An 18,112-nucleotide genomic window follows, 5' to 3' on the forward strand; every position below is an offset into this window, starting at 1 on the left:
AAATGTAGTTAACGCTCATGATGTCTAAAATTCAATAGAAAATTACTAGACACGCAAAGCAGCAGGATCATCAGAGGAAAAATCAGTTCATAAAAACAGAACCAGAAATGACAAGAGATAATGGAACAAGCAGACTAGAACATCCATTACGAGCATGTCCAAGGATTGAAAGAAAAACATGAATACAATACAGAGAAGAACAGAAAACATAAAGAATCAAATGGAATTCTGAAACTTAAAATATGCAAAATGAAAAAAATTCACTTGATTGGCTGAACAACAGATTAGACACAGTGAAAGAAAAAGATCAGTGAATTTAAAGATACAGTCACAGAAACAAACCAAACAGAAATAGACAGAGAGGAATTGAAGAAAAAGTTAGTAAACCTTCAGCAACCTGTGAAACAAAATTAAGCAACCAAACATACATTTCCCAGAAAGGAGGAAAGGGTGTATTTGAAGAAACAGTGGCAAAATTTCATAAAGGTTATAAACCTAAAAATTCAAGAAACTCTACAAACTCCATGAAGGATAAACCCAAAGAACACCAGTAAGCATAAGAGAGTTTCTGAAATCAAAATTAGAAAATGGAAATCTTAAATGGTGGAGAGAAAAAGATTCATTGTATATAGGTTAAAAAAAAAAAGATATGAATTACTGGAGATCTCCTGTCAGAAACAGTCAGTCAGTCCAGAGAGAGAAAAAATCAAAACCCAAACCAACAACAAACTATTTTATTTTATTTATTTTATTTTATTTTGAGATAGAGTCTTGCTCTGTCACCCAGGCTGAAGTGCAGTGGTACGATCTCAGCTCACTGCAAGCTCTGCTTCCTGGGTTCAAGAGAATCTCCTGCCTCAGCCTCCCGAGTAGCTGGGATTACAGATGCACACCATCACACCCAGCTAATTTTTGTTTTTCGAGTAGAGACAGGGATTCACCATATTGACCAGGCTGGTCTCCAACTCTGGACCTTAAGTGATCCATCCGCCTCAGCCTCTCAAAGTGTTGGGATTACAGGCGTAAGCCACCATGACTGGCAGACCCAAGAAACTATTTTATATCTGACAAAAAATACTCTTTAAAAATTCAGGTGCCTGGATGCAGTGGCTCACACCTGTAATCTCAGCACTTTGGGAAGCCGAGGCAGCAGAATCACCTGAGGTCAGGAGTTTGAGACCAGCCTGGCCAACATGGAGAAATCCTGTCTCTATTAAAAATACAAAAATTAGCCAGGTGTGGTGGCGTACACCTGTAATCCCAGTTACTGGGGAGGCTGAGTCAGGAGAATCACTTGAATCTGGGAGGCGGAGGTTGCAGTCAGCCGAGATGGTGCCACTGCACTTCAGCCTGGGTGACAGAGCAAGACTCCGTCAGAAAAAAAAAAAAAAAAAAAAAAGGTGAGATCAAGGTATTTTTTCCCCCAGATGAATGAAAGCTAACAGATTTCATTGCCAGTGTGCCTATATCATAAAAAATGTTAAAAGGAGATTCTATAGACCAAAAGAAAATGATTCCATGCACATACTTGAATCCACACAAACGAATAAACAACACTGGAAATGGTACATAGATGAGTAAAAATAAAACATTACAATTTCATTTTAAATTTCTTTAAAAGATAAGTGTTTAAAGAAAAAATAGTAACCATGTATTACAGCATTATAATACAGGTAGAGGTAAAATCAGTAAAAATGCACAAAGAACAAGAGAGAGAAAGTGACAATGTATTATAAGATTCTTATATTGTATATGAAATGGTATATTATTTGAAGGTATAAAGTAAGTTAAAGATGGTTACTTTTCCCTTTTTCTTTTTTGAGATGGAGTTTTGCTCGTTACCCAGGCTAGAATGCAATGGCGCGATCTCAGCTCACTGCAACCTTCGCCTCCCGGGTTCAAGAGATTTTCCTGCCTTGGCCTCCCGAGTAGCTGGGATTACAGGCATGCGCCACCACGCCCGGCTAATTTTGTATTTTTCGTAGAGATGGGGTTTCTCCATGTTGGTCAGGATGGTCTCAAACTCCCGACCTCAGGTGATCCGCCCGCCTCAGCCTCCCAAAGTGCTGGGATTACAGGTGTGAGCCACCGTGCTTGGCCCATATTCCTGTTTTACAGATGGGAAGACAGAGAGGAAGCAACTTGTCAAGGATCTGCGTTCCTCCCATGCTATAAGTGCACAAAAGCCTTAGGAACACGGTTGTTTGTACAAAGAGAGTTCAGATTTCTGTTTTTCTTTTCTTTTATTTTTGAAAAGGAGTCTCGCTCTGTCCCTCAGGCTGGAGTGCAGTGGCACAATCTCTGCTCACTGCAACTTCCACCTCCCAGGTTCGAGCGATTCTCCTGCCTCAGCCTCCCGAGTAACTGGGACTACAAGTGTGCACCACAACGCTTGTCTAATTTTGTATTTTTAGTAGAGACGGGGTTTCTCCATGTTGGTCAGGCTGGTCTCAAACTCCTGACCTCAGGTGACCCACCCACCTCGGCCTCCCAAAGTGCTGGGATTACAGGTGTGAGCCACCATGGCCGGCCTACTTTTCACTTTAAAGTAACCCTTAAGAAAACAAGAGTTATAGCTAATAAGATAATTGGGGAGATAAAATCATTAAAAAATCAGTTAATCAAAAGAAAGCAGGAAAAATACAAGAAAAAACAGGCAAGACAAATAGAAAAACATGGTAGACTTCAATCCAACTTGATCCATAATTACATTAAATGTAAATGATCTAACATTCCAGTAAAGAGGCAGATAGAATGGATAAAAAAGCAAGATAGTATGGATAAAAAAGCAAGATGTAGCTATTTACATAACTTAAACATAAAGATACAGACAGGTTAATAGTGAAGGGACAGAAAAAATATATAACATAAAAACTCTAATCAAAAGAAAGCCAGAGTGCTTATATTAAAATCAGAAAAAGAATACTTTAAGACATGGAATATTTCCAGGAATAATGAAGATCATTGTATAAACTCAAAAGAATCAAACAATTGAGAGATGATATAATAATCTTAAAGGGTATATTTGCCCCAAAAGAAAGCTTCAAACTATGTAAATCAAAAACTGACAGAACTGAAAGAAAAAAGAAAAATCCAAAATAATAATTTGATTTCAAAACACCATACACATTCAGGAGAATCACATAAACCCGGGAGGCAGAGGTTGCCGTGAGCCGAGATCGCGCCACTGTACTCCACCCTGGGCGACAGAGTGAGACTCTGTTTCAAAAAAAACAAAAACAAAAACAAAAAAAACCAAAAAAAGCCATTCACATTAATAATATTATGATTTTTATATAATCAATATGGATATGAGAGACTTGAAGAACACCACTAACTAAACAGATCTCACTTTTCTAGAACATGCCATTCAAACAACTGCAGTATACACATTCTCTTTAAGCACACATGGAACATTCATCGATGTACAGGATGATAAAACAACTTCCGATAAATTCAAAAGAACAAAAATCATACAAACATGTACTCTGACCACAATGAAATAAAACAATGCTCACTTAGTAAAACTCACAATATGCATAAAATGCATAGCTAAGTAAGATTTATCCTAGGAATGCAAGATTTGTTTAACATTTGAGAATCAGATTATTTTACCATGTTAAGAGGAAAGAGGAAAATCACATGATCATCTCAATAGATGCCAAAAACCATCTGAGAAAATTCAATACCATTTATGACAAAAAATCTCCGTAAACTAGGAATAGGAGAGAATTTCCATCTTATAAATGGTATCTACAAAAAAATCTACAGTTAATATTATACTTAATTATCAAAGTCTGAATTCTTTTCCCTAATGTTGGGTCCAATGCAAGGATGTCTGCTTTCTCTACTTCTAGTCAACATTAAATAGAGGTGGCAAGTGCCAAAAAGAAAAAGCAAGGAAAATAAATATACAGCGTTATAGATCGGAAATCAGTATGGATACAGGAAACATGAACAACACTATCAACCAACTTGACCTAACTGATGTTTATAGAACATTCCACCCAACATCTATAAAGTATATATTGTGGCCGAGTGGGGTGGCTCACATCTGTAATCCCAGCACTTTGGGAGGTCAAGGGGGGGGGGGGGTGGATCAAGAGGTCAGGAGTTCAAGACCAGCCTGGTCGAGATGGTGAAACCCCGTCTCTACTAAAAATCCAAAAAACTTGGCCGGGCACGGTGGCTCAAGCCTGTAATCCCAGCACTTTGGGAGGCCGAGACGGGCGGATCACGAGGTCAGGAGATCGAGACCATCCTGGCTAACACGGTGAAACCCCGTCTCTACTAAAAAATACAAAAAACTAGCCGGGCGAGGTGGCGGGTGCCTGTAGTCCCAGCTACTCGGGAGGCTGAGGCAGAAGAATGGCGTAAACCTGGGAGGCGGAGCTTGCAGTGAGCTGAGATCCGGCCACTGCACTCCAGCTTGGGCGACAGAGCGAGACTCCGTCTCAAAAAAAAAAAAAAAAAATCCAAAAAACTTAGCCAGGTGTGGTGGCGGGCACCTGTAATTCCAGCTACTTGGCAGGCTGAGGCAGGGAACTGCTTGAACCCAGGAGGCAGAGGTTGCACTGAGCCAAGACTGCACCACTGTACTCCAGCCTGGGTGACAGAACAAGACTCTGTCTCAAAAAAAAAACACAACAGTGTATATTGCCTTCAAGGGCATATATGGACAATTCAAGAAAACTTCAAAAAAATGTCTAGAGCTAATAGGCGAGCATTAAGAGGTTACCTATATTATTATTATATAAAAATTATATAATATAAAATATATTATATATAATGCTGTATATTTATTTTTCTTGCCGTTTTGTTTTCTTTTTGGCACTTGCTCCCTATATTTAATGTTGACTAGAAGTAGAGAAAGCAGACATTCTTGCATTGGACCCAACATTAGGGAAAAGTATTCAGACTAATAATTAAGTAAATACCAAATATATAAAATATTTATATATTTTATTATTCGTTAAAATGTAAAAAATATATAAAATAATATTATATGAAATTCATTCTATTTCTACATAAAAGCAACAAACAATTGGAAAATAAATTTGCAAATAAAATAAACTTTAATCTCGCACACTTGTAATCCTAACACTTTGGGAGGCTGAGGTGGGCAGATCCCTTGAGGTCAGGAGTTTGAGACCAGCCTGGCCAACATGTTGAAACCCCATCTCTACTAAAAATACAAAAATTAGCCGGGTGTGGTGGCAGGCACCTGTAATCCCAGCTACTCGGGAGACTAGGCAGGAGAATTGTTTGAACCTGGAAGGCGGAGTTTACACTGAGCTGAGATCGCATCACTGCACTCCAGCCTCGGTGATGAAGCGAGATTAAAAATAATAATAATAATAATAAAATAAACATATTGTAGATTTTTTACAAAAGAAAATACCCTTTAATATAGCATTGAAAAACATGACTTTAACTTAGAAAAAAACTGAATATAATCTGTGCCAGGCTTATACATCAAAACTGCAAAATACTGCTCAGAGAAATTAAAGATGAACTAAATAAATATATTGTTTAGACTGGAAGAATAAATAGTGCTGTCAATTTTCCTCAAATTGATTCACAAATACAGTGGAATCGTACTCAAAATCACGGAAAGCTCCTTTGTAAAAACTGACAAGCTGAATCTAAAACGTATATAGAAGCCAGGCACAGTGGCTTATGCCCATAATCCCAGCACTTCGTGAGGCCAAGGTGGGAGGACTGCTTGAACCCAGGAGTTTGAGACCGGCCTGGGCAACATAGCTAGACCTCATGTCTAGAAAAAGTAAAAATTAGTTGGGTGTGGTGGCACATGCCTGTAGTCTCAGCTACTTGAGAGACTGAGGTGGGAGGATTGCTTGAGCCTGGAAGACTGAGGCTGCAGTGAGCTATGACTTCATCACTGCACTCCAACCTGGGCAACAGAGCAAGACCCTGTTTCCAAAATTAAAATGTGCAAGAGATTGAAACCTTTATAAATAAAAATCTATGAAGGCAAAAATGCACATGAAAAAATATTCCACATCATTAGTCATCAGGAAAATGCAAACTAAAATCATAATGAAATACATTAAGCATTCACTAGGAATGTCTAAAATCAGACGATAACCAACGAAACAGAAGACATGGAGCACCTGGAACTCCTCTCGATTTCTTATGCGGGGATAAAATAATACAACTGTAACTTTGCTACCCTGAGGAAAAGAAAATGAAAAAAAATTAATAAAAAAAGATGCATCTACGTTGAAAAGCAGCTTGGCATTTCTTATCAGGTAAAATGTACAGGTACCCTGATCCTCATCCTAAGTATTTGCCTAAGGGAAATGAAAACATATGCCTACGTAACAACTCTCCATGAATGTTTATAGATTGATTCATAATAGCCACAAACAACAAAATGTCTGTCAACATACCTGTTAGATAAACAAATTGGTATATATCCACACAGTGGAATATCATTCATCAATAAAAACGAAAGGACTAATGATACCAGCAACTTAGATGAATCCCAAAACACTGTGCTGAGTGAAAGAGGCCGGATGTAGGACCACAGACCAAATGATTCCACTTCTACACAACTCCAGAAGTGACAAATCTACTAGATAGTAAGAGAGAGCAGAACAGCAGTTGCTGGGTACTGGGGTCAGAAGGGAATTTGACGTGACAGAAATGTTCTACATCTTGATTGTGAAGATGGCCACGCTATCACACTGCACACTTGAAATGAGTGCATTTCATTGTATGTGTGTATGTATTTATTTTTAGACAGAGTCTCACTCTGTTGCCCAGGCTGGACTGCAGTGGCGCAATCTTGGCTCACTATACCTCCTGGGTTCAAGTAATTCTCCTGCCTCAGCTTCCTGAGTAGCTGGGATTACAGGCGCTCGCTATTACACCAGCTAATTTTTGTATTTTTAGTAGAGAGGGGGTTTCACCACGTTGGCCAGACTGGTCTCAAACTCCTGACCTCAGGTGATCCACCTGCTTCGGCCTCCCAAAGTGGTGGGATTACAGGCGTAAGTCACCGTGCCTGGCCCAATTCAAACTTTTTTACTCTTGCGGTGCATAAGCAAAAGTAGTTTGGAGGCCACTGACTTAGACCTGTCTGCCTGCTGTGCAAAGGACGTTAGGTGGAGGTGTGAGTGCAGTGAGGTGACAGAGACTGGTGGCTTGGACTAGGTGGCAGTGGCTGAAGGGTAGGTGGCCGAATTTGGGATATATTCTGGAGGCTGCTGGCTCACTAGGGCCTACTAACAGCCTGGCTACTGGGTGTGAAAGAAAGAAGGGAACCCAGGCTGACTTGTGCATTGTGGCTGTATTAGTCTGTTTTCACACTGCTATAAAGAAATACCTGGGCCGGGCGCGGTGGCTCATGCCTGTAATCCCAACACTTCGGAAGGCTGAGGCGGGTGGATCACCTGAGGTCAGGCGATTGAGATCAGCCTGGCCAACATGGTGAAACTCTGTCTCTACTAAAAATACAAAAATTAACTGGGCATGGGGGCAGGCACCTGTAATCCCAGCTACTTGGGAGGCTGAGGCAGAAGAATTGCTTGAACCCAGGAGGAGGAGGTTGCAGCGAGCCGCTATTGTGCCACTGCACTCCAGTTTGGGCGATGGCGAGACTCTGTCTCAAAAAAAAAAAGAAGTACTTTAGACTGAGTAATTTATAAAGCAAACAGGTTTAATGGACTCACAGTTCCACATGGCTGGGGAGGCCTCAGGAAACTTACAATCATGGTGGAAGGCAAAGGAGAAGCAAGCACCTTCTTCACAAAGCGTCAGGAGAGAGAAGAGTGAAGGTGGAACTTCCAAACACTTATAAAACCATTGGATCTCACGAGAACTCACTATCATGAGAACAGCCGGGGGAAAACTGCCCCCATGATCCAATCACTTCCCTCCCTCGACATGTGGGGATTACAATTCGAGGCGAGATTTGGGTGGGGACACAGAGCCAAACCACATCAGTGGGCAAAGCACCTGCGTGAATGGTGATGCCACTGAACTGTCTTGGGAGCATGTCGGGGGAACTGATCATTCTCTTTTGGTCATGTGGAGTTTTAGAAGTCACCTAGGGAGAGAATGTAAATGAAAAGGCTAAGAATAACGTTCTGGCGTACTCCAACATTTAGAGCCCTGGCAGAGGAAGAGGAGAATGCCACAGAAGTCTAAGGAGGAAGAGTGTAAATAGGTGAAGAAGTGGATTCGGCAGGTAGTCACCCTCCAGGGAAGTTCTGCTGTGATGGGGAGTAGCGAAGTGGCCAGAAACCAGAAGGTATCAGTCATGTATTTTTCTTAGTAAGTATGATGTATGTTAGAGATCAGGGCAGAAAGACGGAATGAAACAGCATATCTGGGGTGCGCAGTGGGATCTAAGGTCGGGGCCAGTGGAGGGCTTGTTTATATGTTATCGTAAACTAAGTCGCTGTGAGACTTAAATGCAAACATTTTGCTTTGAGTTCTTAGGATCACTGCAAAGGAAGTGCTAGCATGCCCTGATAAAGTCTAACAGCCTTGGTACAGAGAGGTCCTGTGAGAAGAAAGGACACATGGTTGGATGTCAGAAGAGCTGCCGAGGGCTGCAGGCGGGTTTGGGATTCGGCTGGGGGCGTGGAGAGGGCGCAGGGTGGCGAGGAGACTGCTGGTGAACTGCTTTTCTTGCAGGTTGTGAGGGCTGAAAAGGCCAATCTTAATAGACACGAGGCCGATGTTTGCACAGTGTGCTCTGCGGGTGACGGGGGCCGTCCCCTGCCACCAGCCTGAGGATGAATGTCCCCCTTGTGAGCACCGTCCCCGCGATGACATCACAGTGCGGCAGACGCTACTTTTCGCCAGGGCACTCTAGGCTAATGTAATCATACGATTACATAATTAACCCAGCTGTCTCATTAAGAAAATCAACTGGAATTCAGGGCATAATTAGTCATACGGCAATTAGCATGCTGATGAGCGACTGATGAAAAGCTGTCTAGATACCCGGCGTGCCAGGACCACCCCGGTCACGGCAAAGCAGGGCACAAACGACGCACCTCTCCACTCTCCACACAAGCACACCGAGGAGGAGTCCCCAAGTCACATCCAGGGTGTTCTCCCTCTAGTGCTGTGTCGAGGGACCGGGTGAGGATGGATGGAGAAGGGAAAGCCTTGGGAGTGACAGCAGCCGGCAAAATCTGCTGGTGCCGGGTCCAACACCCATCTTGTCATGCCTGCTAATTCCTCAGCCTGCAAACATACAGTGTCCCACATGGAGAGGCGGATTGGGCCCCAGGTTTGTGAACCTGGCCGAGGAAGGTAGGGACGCTGCTTCCATGCCTGGTTTCCAATTTCCCTAATGCCGGGGCCTGAGTGAAACTGGGACAGAGCATATAGACTCGTCCCCCGAGGCTGTTTCAGGACCAGCTTGGGGCCAGGGACCTGTATCCTGGACAGGAGTCAGCACATTATTCGCCACCCACAGGGCTTTGTTCTTCCAGACCCAGTTCCTCTTTCTGTCCTGTTTTGTTTGGGGCCTGTGATTGCTTCTTAATCACAAGAATGAAAATGTTTTCTGAAGGCAAACTGAGGATCTGTAAAGGGATCCTGCAGGTCTCCCACTACTGAAGTTACAGGGAGCTCTCTGGAGGGGCCCTGGGTACCAGGCCTTGTTTGCCAACACCAGGAGACCTGGAATATGTGGACTGGAGTCACCGTACAGAATCAGGCTGCAACGGCCACATTTCTATCGAGAAGGCTACCAAGTGGCACATTGATGAACGTCTTGGCATGAAAACCAGGGGCTATTTCTAACGAAATAAGATTTTGTCACTTTTGTTTTTTTTTTTTTTTTCAGAGTCTCACTCTGTTGCCCAGGCTAGAGTGCAGTGGCACTTCCGCCTCCCAGGTTCAAGTGATTCTCATGACTCAGCATCCCAAGTAGCTGAGATAATAGGTGCACGCCACCATGCTAGGCCAATTTTTCTATTTTTTAGTAGAGACGGGGTTTCACCATGTTTGTCACACTGGTCTTGAACTCCTGACCTCAGGTGATCCGCCCGCCTCGGCCTCCCAAAGTGCTGGGATTATAGGCGTGAGCCATCATGCCGGGTCAATTTCTTCACCTTTTTTTCCAGGAGTCTTAATGTGGGATCCTTGAGTGAGGGGCAGGCAGCGGAGAAAGAAGTATAAAAGAACAGTGTTTTCTAATTTTAACCTGTAACGTGTCCTCACTTGAAAGTAGCAGGCACCAAGAACCAGATTGCTATTTTATTCTCCTGGAGGAGCATTAAAAAGCAGTTCTCAAAAATGATGACATTCCATTTTATTTCTAGATTCTCAGATGCTAGGCCGACAAGGATAGTCACCAGGAGAGATGGTTTTCCTACATTCAAAATGAAACTTCCCCCGGTGGGGGGGACCTCAGAGCATGGGCATTTGGGAGCAGGCTCTGAAAATGGAATGGCCTACAAATGCACTCTTTCCAGCCAGCTCTCTTTTAGTACTTCCGAAAAACCTACATCTACTTTTCACAAAGGCAGACCAGTTAACCTATGGAAATAAAGGCAGACAAGTCAGTCACGAAACAACGACTTCTAGCAGTGTTTCATGAGTCAATGAATATTTTATATCACTGGTAATGTGCTTCCTAAGATTTAAATCTTAAAATAAACCCTTCCAGGCACTGCCTTTATGTGTGAAGGGGTTGTGTCCGTAGGAACTAAACTGCATCTCAGCAAGCAGTAAAATACGGTTCTGATAGCAGGTCAGAGACAGAGGCAAGGACAACTTGCAAAGAGATGCTTCCAGTGAACTTTGCAACCAAAGCAGAGAGGTTCTGTAGTGCCTAGTCTTTTTCTTCGACCTAGGAACTCTTTAAAATACACCAATTACTAGGCTGGGTGTGGTGGCTCATGCCTGTAATCTCAGCACTTTGGGAGGCCGAAGCGGGAGGATTGCTTGAACCTAGGAGTTTGAGACCAGCCTCGGCAACACAGCAAGACTCCATCTCTACAAAAAAATTAAAAATTAGCCAGGTGTAGTGGCATGTGCCTGTAGTCCCCACTACTCAGGAGGCTGAGGCAGGAGGATCGCTTGAACCAGGAGGCTGTTAAGTGAGCTATGATGGTACCAGTGCACTCCAGGTTGGGCAACAGAGACCCCGCTGCTAAAATATAAAAAACAAACAAAAATCCCCAAAACCATTACTAAGATGTTTCTGGAACAGAACAGTCACATTTGTGTTTTATCCTACAACTACTTGACTAAGTTCTTATCTGCAATACATTAATAAGGCCTATTCAGAAACTAAGATTGCAACTTGAATATTTTACTAATTTATGCTCTCCACCATTGTAGAAATAAATACATACTTATTGTAGAAAAAAAAAATGAAAAGTATCAAGAAGCAAGAGCAAGTCACCCACACAAGGTTAATTACTGACGAATTATGCATACTGTCATAATTTTGCTCAGAACTCAGTAAAATTCCAGCTATGCGGGAAGAGCCTGTTAGAAGCGGTCATTCCAGAATATTCCCAGCTATCTGAGAGCGTCACATTTTAAGAGCAGAGACATTTATTTCTCGTTTCATTACAGTAAGGGACAGAGGCTATTTTACTTGTTTTTTTTTTTTTTTTTAAAGAGATGGGGGTGGTCTTGCTATGTTGCTAGGCTGGTCTCGAACTAGAGACAGAGGCTGCATATTTTACTTATCTCTTTTTTTTTTTAAGAGATGGGGGTCTTGCTATGTTGCCCAGGCTGGTCTTGAACTCCTGGCCTCAAATACTCCTCCTGCCTCAGCCTCCCAAAGTACACTGATTACAGGAGTGAGCCACTGCGCCTGATCCCCAGAGTCATTATTCACAGCCCCGCTGACTATTTCAGTGTCTCCATCTGGCTGCTGTAGGGCTTGGCTGCTCCTGGGTCCTTTTCCTCTTCTGCGCACTAAGCCCCATTGACCCGACATTCTCTCCATCTGCTAGTCTTCTTCCCGTCCCAGCTCCTCCCTGCTGCTGCTTTCTCTGGTCAGAAAACTGCCTCCTGTGGCTTCTTCTCCTGGCCTCAGTTGGTGCCACCTTAGGGCAGCTGCCTCTGTCCTGCTTGATTCACCTTATTCTATAATCTCATTGCCCGTTGGGCTTTGCTTATCACACCTCAAACTCAGTTGTTATTTGTGCAATTACTTTTTCTTCTTCTTTTTTTTAAATTTTTTAATTTTTTTTTTTTTTAATTTGACAGGGTCCCACTCTGTCACTCAGGCTGAAGTGCAGTGGCATGATCTCGGCTCATTGCAGCCTTGACCTCCCGGGCTCAGGTGATCCTCCCACTGCAGCCTCCTGAGCAGCTGGGACTACAGGCGTACGCCACCATGCCCAGCTAATTTTTGTATGTTTGGTAGAGACGGATTTTACCGTGTTGCCCAGGCTGGTCTTCAACCCCTGGGCTCAAGTAATTCAGGTAATTCAGCTGCCTCAGCCTCCCAAAGTGCTGGGATTGCAGGTGTGAGCCACTGCACCTGGTTGCAATTACTTTTTAATGCCCATATTCCCACCAGGCTCTATAGTCCGAGGGCAGGAACTGAGCTGGCTATTATATCCCTGGGGCTCAGCCTGGTTCTTGATGCCCCGGGGGTATGGTGGGGGGATGAGGGGTTCTGGGGTCTCAGGCACCGACCCGAGTAATACCCAGGGAGATGAGTCTGATAATACTCATGAAACTGACTAAGGAATGAGAAGCAATCTGGTGGCAAATGAAAACAACAGAAACATCAAGGTCTGAACTATCAAACCTGCTCAGAGGGTGCATGAGGACCATGATGGTTCAATGCTACTGTATCGCTAAATGCTTATTTGGTGTCTTTATTTTTATTTTTTGAGATGGTGTCCCGCTCTGTCTCCCAGGCTGGAGTGCAGTGGCGCGATCTCGGCTCACTGCAAGCTCCGCCTCCCGGGTTCATGCCATTCTCCTGCCTCAACCTCCTGAGTAGCTGAGACCACAGGCGCCCACCACCATGCCTGGCTAATTGTTTGTATTTGTAGTAGAGATGGGTTTTCACCATGTTAGCCAGGATGGTCTTGATCTCCTGACCTCGTGATCTGACTGCCTCGGCCTCCCAAAGTGCTGGGATAACAGGTGTGAGCCACCCTGCCCGGCCATCTTTATTTTTTTTTAAATTTAATTTATTTTTTAGACAGTTTTGCTTTGTCACCCAGGCTGGAGTGCAGTAGTACAATCTCGGCTTACTGCAACCTCCACCTCCCGGGTTCAACCGACTGTCCTGCCTCAGCCTCCCAAGTAGCTGGGATTACAGGTGCCCGCCACCACGTCCAGCTAATGTCTTGTACTTTTTTAGTAGAGACGAGGTTTCACCATGTTGGCTAGGCTGGTCACAAAGTCCTGATCTCAGGTGATCTGCCTGCTTCGACCTCCCAAAGTGCTGGGGTTACAGGCGTGAACCACCACACCCGGCCTTAGTGTCTTTAATGTGAAGGAAATTACAGAAGGTGGAAGATGAAGAAGAGGGAGGAGCCAGAACACGGGAGGAGCCAGAACACCGAAGGAGAAGTGGGCGGGTGGGGATGGTGGGGGATGAGCTGGGGTGGAGGGAGATCCTACCCTGTGTGCTGGGCTTGGGGCGCTGATGGGACCTGTGGTAAATCAAACACAGATCCCAGCCACCAAGGACCCGCCCCAAAGCCGAAGGCCTCAGATGCGCATGTGCTGGTTTGGGCAACCCCGAATGCTAAGTGCCGTATAAATGTCTATGCAGGCATGTAAATCTTTATAGAGCGACACGAAAGTAAAATGAGAGTTCAGAGAGCTATTAAACTGCTACAACTCAATAAAAGATACATTCTGTTCTCCTGCAATTGACTTGTCTTAGCGCTCTGCAGTGCTCGCCCTCACTGGGAAGCTTCAACCTCAGAAGGGTGATTCACTGGGAACAGTAGGAGCCTGAGACCAAAAAACACTCAGCATTTTGAAGAAATAATTTGATTCATTAATTTCTGCATTCGTTTAGCAATATTTATGGAGTTTCTGCCACATGGCAGGCACTGGGGTGGACACAAAGGAAATAATTAGCAACAAAACTATACTGAACCAGTCTCTTGGCCAAACAGTTACCATGGAATTACGATGGACTGAAGGGCAGGGTCCCAGGCCAGGGTGTGTGTGTGCACAGGAAGGGTCCCCTAAACCTGCTGGGGAGGCCAGGAAGGCCTCTGTCAGGAAGCGGCATCTCAACAGGTTAATCCAGAGGGGTTGGTGGCGATTAGCCAGGAAGAGTCTGGCCGCCCTACAAGCACTTAGACTCACATCAATGTGAACTGCAGACTGTAGGGCAGGAGTTGGGGTGAAGGGAAGTGGCAGGATTTGAGACACATCCTAGAGGTCGGATGGCCAGAGTTGGTGACAAGATGCTCAGAACACAGGCCAGGAATGGTGGCTCACGCCTGTAATCCCAGCACTTTCGGGGGCCGAGGCGAGTGGATCATCTGAGGTCAGGAGTTTGAGACCAGCCTGGCCAACATGGTGAAACCTCATCTCTACTAAAAATACAAAAATTAGCCAGGTGTAGTGGCGCACGCCTGTAATCCCAGCTACTTGGGAGGCTGAGGCATGAGAACTGCTTGAACCCAGAAGGCAGAGGTTGCAGTGTGCTGAGATCATACCATCACACTCCAGCCTGGGTGGCAGCGTGAGACCCCGTCTCAGGAAAAGCAAAAAGCTCAGAACATGAGCAGCAAGGTGGGAGGTGATGCTACCCACCAAAAGAAGGCAGGCAGTAAGAAGACGGCTTCTGCCAGACACATCGGGTGGGGTGCCCGCCAGTCATCCCAATGGGAAAGTCCAGGCGGCAGTCGGATATGCAGCCTGGCACTCAAGAGTGAGACCTGGACCACGGACAAAGCTCTAAGAGTCACCAATGCAACCCCTGGTGAACTCTGCTGCTGAGGACCCAGTGAGAGTGGTGGGAATTTGGGTCCATTGACTCCTTCAGTCATTCAGTATGCCCCACCTGCTGCATGCCAGGCTCTGGGCAAAGAGCCACAATGCAAAGCCCTATCCTCACAGAGCTGTCACTCTAATGAGACCCAGAGATAAGCAACGAGGAAATGCACAAATAAATAAAACTTCAGAAAGGGGAAGCAGGTGGGAGCTGGTTTGGTCAAATGCCTGTCACTCCTGGGTTGGCTCCGCTGCTCCTGGGGCCAGCTTGGCGGCTCGCCCTGTGATCCAGGAGCAGGGCTGTGCGGCACATAGCTGGAATGCCTGTTGCATTATTCCCAAGGGCTTCCTCCTTTTTCCTGTGACAGTGTGAGTTGCTGTCTCTTGCAACTAGCAGAACTTACTGCACCCTACTAATGTTTCTGGGTTCCACTGGATTAAGGCCTGAAGTATGCAGACAGTTAAGGCATCCTGACTCCCCCGACTGAGTGACTGTCAGTAAATGCATCATTGCTATTGACCGGGCCCTTCCTGTAAGCCTCAGCCACAGAATGATTGCATCTGAGCAATAATCAGACTTCAAAACACAGGGAGAGTGCTCCGAGCACCATTCCTGCTTTGCAAGTAACTTGTTAGATCTGGCAGATCACAGCATTTGTAAGAAATACCTGGGAGGCGGTGGGTGAAAGTGATCTATGTGGAATGTAGATGTATTTTGATTGACTTTTAGTATTACAGAAAACATCAAACATTCTTTGCTCCCGCCATTCATCAATTTAAACTGCAAACTTCAATTCTCTGGCTAGAAATAAAAATTGTGAAGAATATCACCAATATAGGAAAATGCTTACGGTAATAATAAGAATCATAACATTAAGCGAGAAAGGCAGAATACCTATGCTGTGATCGAAATTCTATAAAATTTGCACATGTACATGGACAAGGTCGGCTCAGGTAAAGAGGAAACATTGATGAGAAAAACGGTCTTTTTTTCTACGGGAAATTCACACAGAACGTAACTGCGGAGAAAGAAACCAAGCAATGTTTTAAAGTGGCTGCCCAGTTGGAAAATTTCACTAGGGAAAAATTGAGGTGCAAATTTGACTTTTGGAAAAGAGATTACAGGTTATTTAGAAAACAGCAGCCAGGTGGGGCGCGGTGGCTCACACCTATAATCCTAGCACTTTGGGAGGCTGAGGCAGGCGTATCCCCTGAGGTCAGGAGCTCGAGACCAGCCTGGCCAACATGGTGAAACCCCGTCTCTACTAAAGTACAAAAATTAGCTGGGTGTGGTGACGGGCACCTGTAATCACAGCTATGTGGGAGGCTGAGGCAGGAGAATTGCTTGAACCCGGGAGGTGGAGGTTGCAGTGAGCCAAGATTGCACCACTGTGCTCCAGCCTGTGTGACAGAGCGGGACTCTGTCTCAGAAAAAAAAAAAAAAAAAAGAAAGAAAGAAAGAAAAGAGATTACATATTATTTAGAAAACAGCAGCTAAAGAGTTTTTGGGTCTCTGGCAAAGATGAAGTGAGCCAGTCTTCTTTGGACTAAGTCACCAACTGGACAAGGTTCTCAGCTGGAAAACACTCCCTTCTGGGATCCTGCTCCCAGAAGTAGTAGCAAGAACTTCTGGGAATAGAACGGAGCAGAACCTTCCTGAGCCCAAGGAACCAACAAAAAGTCAAGAGAATGAACTCTTTCGAAACACAAAATGAAATTTCTCAAAGCCCAGGTCACGCTTTTTCTGTAAATTCTTTATCCCTGTGTCAGTAAGGACATGACATAGTCCAGAGAGAAAATTCTCAGCCACTACCTTACGCACAAGAAAATGCCAGCGATGCCCAACCCACCAGGCTGCTGACGCCCGAGGGACAGTGCTCTTGAGGCAGAAGAATAGGGTCTGCAGGTAGGGAACCGAAGGCCGATTCACCCTGACTTCCTAGAACTAAATCGAAGGGAAAACCCCCACTTTCCACGCCTAAGTAACAAAAGGACCACCGGCTACTTCCTTTGCAAACCCCAATCTTTTCTGCCCTGCAGATGGGAAATTGGTTGCCTTCTGCAACCAATCAGATGTTTGCATAGAAGTGAAACTTTGTAACTTCAGCCTCTGATTGGTTGCAACCAATCAGACTGATTGCAGGGCCAAGTCTTCGTTTGCATAGAAGTGCAACTTTGTAACTTCACTTTAGCCTCTGATTGGTTTCTTTCCACAACCAATCAAGATGTTTGCACAGGAGTGTGACCTTTGTAACTTCACTTCAGCCTCTGGTTGGTTGCTTTCTGCAACTGATCAGACTGATTGCCGGCCAGCACTTCATTTACATGGGGTGAACACCAATCGGCCAATGGGAAACCTCCAGAAGTTATTTGGACCCAAGAAGAATCTGTATCTGGGCCCTTGAGCGGCTGCTCAGCCCACTCCCACCCTGTGGAGTGTACTTTCATTTTCAGTAAGTATCTGCTTTTGTTGCTTCATTCTTTCCTAGCTTTGCGCATTTTGTCCAATTCATTGCTCAAAACACCAAGAACCTGGACACCCTCCAGCGGTAACACTGATCCATTTTACTGTGAAGGAGCCTCTTCGTGAGGCTCAGTCAGGCTCTTCAAGGAACTCCTAGTCAGATACAAACTCTCATAGAAAACCAAAAGGCTAGAATTTGGAACTAATAACTAGATAAGCTCCCAAGACAGCAAAAGTTTAGAACAAAGCAAACCATTCTCTATGGTTAGGCTGTTCCCTGACCCTGTTCCATTTTACAGATGAAAACACTGAAGTTCAGAGAGGAAAAGGAATGTCATCCAGGGAAGGAGAATCTGGGTCTCCCAACTCCCTGTCCGAAGTGTTTGGTGTGACCTCTATTAATCCCAGCTCCAAGAGGGGACAGCAAAGCCCGTGGTGGACCTGAATTAGAACACAAGTACAGGTACAAAGGAGACCTGAGTCTGCCTCGCTCTGTTAATGTAGCTCTAATGACGTCAATGATATTCAGAGAATTGCTAACAAGGGCAAGTGCACAACTGTAATGGGTGGGGAGGGGAGGGTGGTGGTAATTCCAATTCCTTGCTTGGCGGAGAAAGGCAACAAGTGACTTTCCTAATTATCTGATAAGCATCTCTCCAGAGCTGAGCTGGGTCCCACATGGTTATGTCCATCACCTTACTCGAGATTCTAAGGCAATGG

The 18,112-nt window shown here is 44.7% G+C and overlaps 1 protein-coding gene across 18 annotated transcripts in view; it reads right to left on the reverse strand.

The window, feature by feature from the left end:
• Positions 1–18,112, reverse strand: part of CUX1 (cut like homeobox 1) — a 468,585-nt gene that overhangs the window by 193,005 nt on the left and 257,468 nt on the right. The window lies entirely within an intron of this gene.

Source organism: Papio anubis, chromosome 4 (genome assembly GCF_008728515.1).
Source record: "Papio anubis isolate 15944 chromosome 4, Panubis1.0, whole genome shotgun sequence".
NCBI classification, from domain to species: Eukaryota; Metazoa; Chordata; class Mammalia; order Primates; family Cercopithecidae; genus Papio; species Papio anubis.